Source organism: Pogoniulus pusillus, chromosome Z (genome assembly GCF_015220805.1).
Source record: "Pogoniulus pusillus isolate bPogPus1 chromosome Z, bPogPus1.pri, whole genome shotgun sequence".
Lineage (NCBI taxonomy): Eukaryota > Metazoa > Chordata > Aves > Piciformes > Lybiidae > Pogoniulus > Pogoniulus pusillus.
In genome coordinates, this window is record NC_087309.1 from 47,308,003 (window position 1) to 47,315,729 (window position 7,727).

The 7,727-nt window shown below is 43.2% G+C and overlaps 1 pseudogene; it reads right to left on the reverse strand.

Moving 5' to 3' along the window:
- LOC135192937 (leukemia inhibitory factor receptor-like) overlaps window positions 1–7,278 on the reverse strand; it is a 50,958-nt pseudogene extending 43,680 nt beyond the window's left edge.
- Between the last annotated feature and the right edge of the window lie 449 nt (window positions 7,279–7,727).

Here is a 7,727-nt window from a genome sequence, read left to right on the forward strand (position 1 = left end):
GGTACTCTGAGAGAGAAGTCTGAGGGGTTTTTTTTTTTTGTTTGTTTGGTTTTTTTTTTGTTTGTTTAATTATTATGATTATTTTTAACAAACTGATGGACACATACTGGTTTAATCCTGCCCATCTGCATTTTATATATCCCTTGGTTTTGGTTTCACAAGAAAGGTGCAACTGAAGATACCCACATTTTAAGGTAATCAATAAGATCAACCTTACAAGTTCATAAACTATTGAATCAATACTTGGCTTTCAGAATTACAAGAAAATAACTAATCTCTTTTTCACGTTTGCCCACACCTGATGCTTCATGTGACACATGGTACAACCAGCACAAATAATGTAGAAGATAAAACAGTTTAGCATCGGTTTCTTTTTGTGGTTTGTTGTTTCATGGTGGTTTGGGGCTTTTTGGATTTTTTTTTTTTTTTAAACTTTGATCTCTTTAGCATTGAAATTCAATGCAAGTCAATAGATGACAGTATGAAATAATTCGATAAAGTGATCTTTAGCAACAGAGTTTCAAACAGTGTGCAGGAGGCCATGAAAAGATGTATAATGTCTCTTTGAATAGAGTTTTCATGGCAAGGTTTTGGCATCAGGGGAACTACAAGGTCGCTCTCTCAGAAGATGCCAGATGCTGCCTTTGTTGGTCCGACAGAGCCAATGAGGCTGTCTCCAGATGTTATCTCCCTGGCTGGCCAAGTGTGAGTCCATCAATGAAGGCAGCAATGTAGCTGATTAACACTCAAAAGAGGAGGGAAAAACTCTCTGCAGTTGCAGCGGGAGAGAGGACTGAGAGTAACAACTTTGCAGACACCAAGGGCCAGTGAGGGAGGAGGAGATGCTGTAGACGTTACTATGCAGTCTATGGTGGAAGATCATGGTGAGGCAGGTTTTGTCTCTGCACCCCATGAAGGTTTAAATGGTGGAGCAGATATGCACCTGCAGATTGTGGAGGACCCCATGCCAGGCCTGAAGAGGCTATGACCCCATGAGAGAACCCACACTGGAGCAGTCTGTTCCCTGAAGAACTACACCTTATGGGAGGGACTTGCACTGGATCAGTTAATGAAGAATAGCAATTTGTGGGAAGGGCTCATGTTGCAGAAGGTTGTGGAGGGACAGTCTCCTGCATGATGGAGCAGGAGAAAAATGTGAGGAGTCCTCTCCATGGGTAGGAAGGAGCAGCAGAAACAACATATGATGTACTGCCTATTACCCATCCCCCTCTGCTACTTAAAGCCAATGAGACGATAAATTGAAAATGAAGTTGAGCCCAGGAAAAGGGAAATAGTTGAGGGAAGGTGTTTAATGATTTCATTTTTATTAACTAAATTTCTCATGTCAAGTCTGTTTTGCCTGTGGCAGTACTTGAGGAGTGAACCCTCTGTCCTTATTTGACTCATGAGCCCCTCATTATTTTCTCTACTTTGTCCAGCTGAGGAGGGGAGTGATAGAGCCGCCTTGGTGGGCATCTGGCTTCCAGCCAGGTTCAACACACCCACACTCTTACCAAGCTTTTGTCAAATCAGTAGGTATTGATGAGATGTGAGGAAAGATTCTGCATAACATCCTGCAATGTAATGAGTAGAGGCTGAGGGAGCTGGGGTTGTTTAGCCTGGAGAAGAGGAGGCTCAGGGGCGCCCTCATTGCTGTGTACAACTATCTGAGGGGAGGTTGTAGCCAGGTGGGGTTTGGTTTCTTCTGCCAGACAACCAGCAACAGAACAAGGGGACACAGTCTCAAGTTGTGTCAGGAGGTATAGGCTGATGTCAGGAGGAAGTTCTTCACAGAGAGAGTGATTTGCCATTGGAATGGGCTGCCCAGGGAGGTGGTGGAGTCACTGTCCTGGAGATGTGAAAAAAAGCCTGATGAGGCACTTAGTGCCATGGTCTAGTTGACTGGCTAGGGCTGGGTGATAGATTGGACTGGATGATCTTGGAGGGTCTCTTCCAACATGGTCAATTCTATGATTCTATGATTCTACGAAATACCTTGGAGTAAAACTCTGGCAGCAAGGGCAGCTTATAATTTTCAGAAATTACTTTTAGACTTACCATTTAAAGAATATTGTATATTAACCACATTTGGAGCGGATTGGGGCACTGGCAGCCAGGTGCAGGGTTAGATCCTCACTTAACTCTTTGTAGCACACCAATTCATTATCCAGATCTGAAAGATGAAAACACATGGGCATGGAAAAGATTCATCTCAGGCAACTGTTTACTGTTAACTGGTGGGTTAGAATCATAGAATCATAGAATCAACCAGGTTGAAGAGTAGACCTCTAAGATCATCCAGTCCAACCTATCACCCAGCCCTAGCCAGTCAACTAGACCATGGCACCGAGTGCCTCATCCAGTCTTGCTTGAAGACCTCAGGGACGGGTGCCTCCACCACCTCCCTGGGCAGCCCATTTTGTGACTAAGGGAAGGAAAACTGAATACAAAATTGGCTATAGCCTTCTGTGCAATAACATAATAACTGTGTGACTCTGTCATGTTTACTCTCAAGTAGTTCTCTAATGTTTAGAACAAGGGATAGAAACATCTAGGAAGATTAAACCTTATCAGTTTAGTGTTTCCAAGCAAAGCCTAGTTCTCCTTCTTGTGCTTCACCAGCTGTTACATACCCACCACATAGTGCTGAAATTCTAACGTTTTCCACAGCTTTGGTTCATTACTGCATTTGAACTGTGTTTCTCTGTTGTGATAAAAGATCCACAATCCCTCAGGCTGCTTGCCTCTGCATTTGATTTTTGCCCCTCCCCCCCAGTTCTAAACATGACAGATCTTTCTGGAAACACTACTGCATTCTTTAGCACAAAAATTCCAGAAACAAACTGCGTACGTCAAAGAAGTGTTACTAGTTTTTGGGCCTCTGCTTTGAGGAAAGATATTGTAAAGTAACCCCCTTAAACCAGGATGGCAAAATTACTGTGAACCTCTCCTAGTCTTGCCACTGTATTTCGGGGAGAACTCAACTGTTAGCTGAAATTTGGACAAAGCAAACCCTGGTGAGTTCTCTGCATCTGGAGAGTAGGCTCCCTCTCTGGGGGAATCACTGTGAAGAAGAAGAGGAGCACCTGCTTTGCACATGGAGGAGGTACTGTGTGATTGGTTTGGTTATTCCCCACCCCATACACTTTAGAAATCACCCAGACTAGACTCAGACAGCTCTAGAAATATGAATGAAGCTTATATTTACTGCAGCACAATATACAAGCAGATATTTACAGTATATACAGTTATTTACAGAAATATACAAAAAATATATTGTAATACAGAAACACAACTCCCCTCCCAGAAACCTGAGTCCCTAGAAACGGGCTCTCAACCACCCCTTCACCTTCCCCCTACCCCTCTCAACCTTACCCAGTCCCAAGGAAGAATGGAGGTTTGGCCAGAGGTTATGAAGCTAAATGGGTTAGCTCAAAATGGAGGGTGAGGTTAGAGAGAGATGCAGCTCAGCCACCAGCCCAAGAGAGAGTGATGGTGAGTGTGTTATCAAATGTTTTTATTCTTGTTTCTATACTTCGCAAGCAAGCCTATGAGTGAAGTAGGCATCACCTTGTTTTCTTTTCACAGCCGTAATCTGGTTCTTCTCACCAAAACATTCTAGCCTGCTTCAAACTAGCACAGTTGCCACTGAGTTGGGGAATAAAGGAGGAGAGGTACTGTATTTTGGTAATTAACACCAAAGGCCAGTGTGGTGTTTCCATAATTTCCAGCTTGCAGGAATTTCTGTGGAGTTTCTTGCAAAGCATTACACACTGCAGCACAGAGCTAATTATCAACAGCAGAACTGATCGACCAGATCCATTCAGAATTACTTCCAAACCATCAATCACCTCTATCTAGATTTTAGAATTGTGCAACATTGCTGGAGAAAAATTATATGCTGCTGTATACTGCCAACTTGACAAAGATCACATTACAAAGCAGCAGAAGCATAAAGGCATGTACAAAATTACTCATGTCTAATTTCTGAAAAGTGTGGGTGGTGGGATTTTTTTTTAGTGGTTTTCTTCTTTTCTCACCTTTTTTTTTTTTTCAAACAAATGCATAAATTTTTCAGCTGAAGTGAGGTTAAACACTAATATAAAGGAACTAATTTTTAGTCACTAGTGGTTAAGCTTATTTGAGTATTTTAAAAAAATCCCTTATCAGAAAGAATGGTGGAAAAATATTACTGTTTTCTCTCTGCTTTGTGTCTTACTGTCTGAACTATTAGCTCAGATGAAATCAGCCAAAATGTTTTAAAGTACCACCCACACTTTAAAAAAAAAATACCTCCCCCTTTTTTTTCCCCTCTTCAGAAAGGCAGATAAGGATCTTAACAGGTACAGGATATTAAGGTCATAAAAATTAACTTTTCCTCACATGCAAATATTCTCTATGTCTATTGGCTTTAACAAGCAGGCAGTAGGCTTACCAGTCTTGAACAAGGAAAGTGTTGCTCTTGGATAAGTAAATATTGCAAAGCTCTAGAACAGAAAGATTATTCCTCTTCTTTTCCTCATTCACAGACGTTTCTTACTGCAACTTTGGTTACAGAGTATCCTCACTGTTCTTTAATCATTCAATTGGTAGTTGAATATTTGATTGATTTGGACCAAAAAATGTGTCAAATGAGTACAGCTCATACCCTCACCCTGTGACACTTCATTTCGCCTACTAAAAGGAATGTGCTTTTCTAACAAAGAACACACTCTTCTCCTTTTAAAAAAAACTCTGAACCAAGCTTTTTATTTACTTGGTGTCTCTTTCCTTGAATAAACACCTGAAAACGTAACCTTTTTGGAAGTCTTGTAACACTTTGTGCTAGCACATTTGCAACATACTGCTGCTGAAACTATTTGAAGTAACAGTTCTGGACAGATGATGATAACGGAACTTTTTCACACTTCTAATAAATTTCAACTAACTTCTTTGCAGGTATTTTTCTGTTAACTGAGATCAAGTGGTAACCACAGCAGTGCAGGTCTGCTTGGCTTGCAGAACAGGCTGTTATTGTTTCCTGTGATCACAGTCTTAAAAACCTCACTGGCTTTCTCTCTGAGATGAAGGTTTTAGAACAGACAAATAAAAAGCAGTAGATGTAACGTGGAAATAGTGTATTATCGCAACTAACATGTCAATGCATCACTTCCCTGCTAGAATAATAAAGATAATAAATGCTGCACACTGCTTTTTTTGTGTTTCCTGCATATATCAGTGTGCACATTCAGATTCATCTCAGAAGCTTATGTTTTTATTGTGTGGCCTCCCCTTGAAAGACACATGCAATATATTAGTTCCTTCTGGCCTCGGAATTGTGCCATTACTGTGCTCCAAAAGGTATCCAAAGAAAGGAGAAAGTTTTCCTCTGCTCTAAAGACACCAAACCCACTTCTAAACAAACGAACAAGCCAACAGCCCCCCTTAACAACCAACAGCAAAAACCCAAACACCACCATCCCCCCCAACAAACCAACCAAGCCATATTTTTTTTTCCATTCCAGAACTTGGTGGGTTGTTTCTTGTGCATCTGTGGCTCTCTGCAATCCTTTGGTGGAATTCAATCTGACTGGTTAATCATAGGGTCTAGAAAATGATCCATGGAAAAATACAATCGTTCTAATGACATCTTGTCCAGTGCCACCCTGTACTCCAAAACCTGTCATCTCTGCCGTGGCTCGTAACAAGCAAGGTGTCATAGCTCCTCCTGAGGTACTCCAGAGGTCACCAGATGCTGCTCAGCAACGTCTACTGAAATGCGCTGTACCGGTCCTTCTCGCAGTACGCCACCAGTAAAGCGTAAAGCATAAAGAACTGTCACATCCACGCCTTACAGATTTCATTGCCTCTTGAAATACGGTACTTTGCCAGAGACTACACGCTGGACAGGGCTGAGAGGCTGAGCATCACCTCCAGGCTGCCATAAACTCTGGGCCGCACATGGACACATCTGTCCACGCTGTCTAGAGGGCTTTTTTTCCTTCAGAGAGCAGCAAACGTTTCGGTACCGATACCGCCTCTCCTGCCACGCGGGCAGGCAGCGCCAGCAGGTCCCAGCGCCCCTGCCCCTGAAGCCCCGGGAGCAGGACCTCGGCAGGCGAGAGCGCAGCGCCGGGGCAGGCGCCGAGCCCCGCACGGCACCGGGGAGGGGGCGGAGCTGGGGTGTAGGCGGTGCCGAGGAGCTGGTGTGGGCAGGCAAGTGGGCGTGGCCGGGCGGTGGGGCGTGGTTGAGGCGGGTCAGGGCCCCCCCCGAGGCCGGGTTCAGAGGTGACTTTAAAGGTCCACCCAGGGCAACTCATTTCCGAAACGCGCTCCGCGTAATACAGCCTGGACAAAGCCTCCTAGGGCTGAGTATGTCCTTCCCTTATCTGAAACTGGAGAGATTTCAGGAGCAGCATCCATTACGAAATGCTGCCCATTATCTGGGACAGCTGTAAATCAGTAATGAGGTATCAGCCCCACCGCCTGCAGAAGGTGGGATGTGCTGATGAAGCAAAGAATTGCAAGGCTTAGCTAAGGAGACGGGAAAGGAGGCCCGGGATTAAAGCAAAAAGAATGTAGAAAGAGGTAGTGGAGTGCCCATCTCTGGAGACATTCAAAACATGCCAGGACATGTTCCTGTGTGACCTTCTCTAGGTGAATCTGCCTTGGCAGGGCATTGAATCAGTGATCTCCAGATGCCCCTTCCAACTCTCACCATTTTGTGATTCTGTGAGTCTACTCTGTAATTCTGCCTGCAATGAGCTGGAACATCTTCAACCAAATTAGGTGCTCAGAGCCCCCACTCAACATAACCTCAAATGTTTCCAGGCATGGGCATCCCCCACCTCTCTGGACAACACATTCTAGTGTTTCACCACCCCTTATTTATTACTGTAAGCAATTTGTTCCATATATCTATCTAAATCTACCGGAAAACATTCCTTCAACAACGGTGTTCATCTTTGCGATTAAGCAGGGGTTTGTGAGAAACACTCACTCACCTGGGAGGCTGCTGGCAAAGATGAAAAATCCTGATTCATGCAGCTGCAGGAGTCTGGAGAATAAAAAGAAATCATTTAACAGGCTGCTGTAAAAGAAATGCTATCGTAAAAAACATTATTTGGTGTTGTTTGTCCTACCCACAGAACTTGATTTGTCATTGACTTTGTTCTTACAGCCTTGCCTTTTAGTAACGACAGGAATTTTTACTGATTATAAATACTAATAATCATTGCAGCAAAATGAAAACTCACCTGCTGCAAATAAAATGATAGCTGCAAGCAGAGAGGTCTCCATCGGTCTCTGTAAAGAAGCATAGTGATACCATCAGCACTGCACTGTCTTCAGTCTCTTTTTCAACATTTCCTCTTCAAATTTCTTATTCATTCCACTACCTTATTCATTCCACTGTTACTGGCTGAACACAAGTAATAAGTGTATTAATGGCTATGTGAAGGATGCTTGAGCTCCAACGTATTACTTGTACTTAATAAAACCATAATAAACTTCCAATACCCAGGAAACTTTCCCCTCAGTAAGAAGTCAACAATGGCATTCTTCTTAGTGCCTACAGCAATGCAAGCCAAACTGAACTTTTCCCCTTCAGTAAGAAGTCACAGTGGCATTCTTGTTAGTATCTATAGCAATGCAAGCCAAACTGAACTTATATAGGTACTTCACACTCCTTTGAAAATCCTAGCCTACAAGACTATGTGAATTAGAGACGTTGATAGCAATGAAAACTA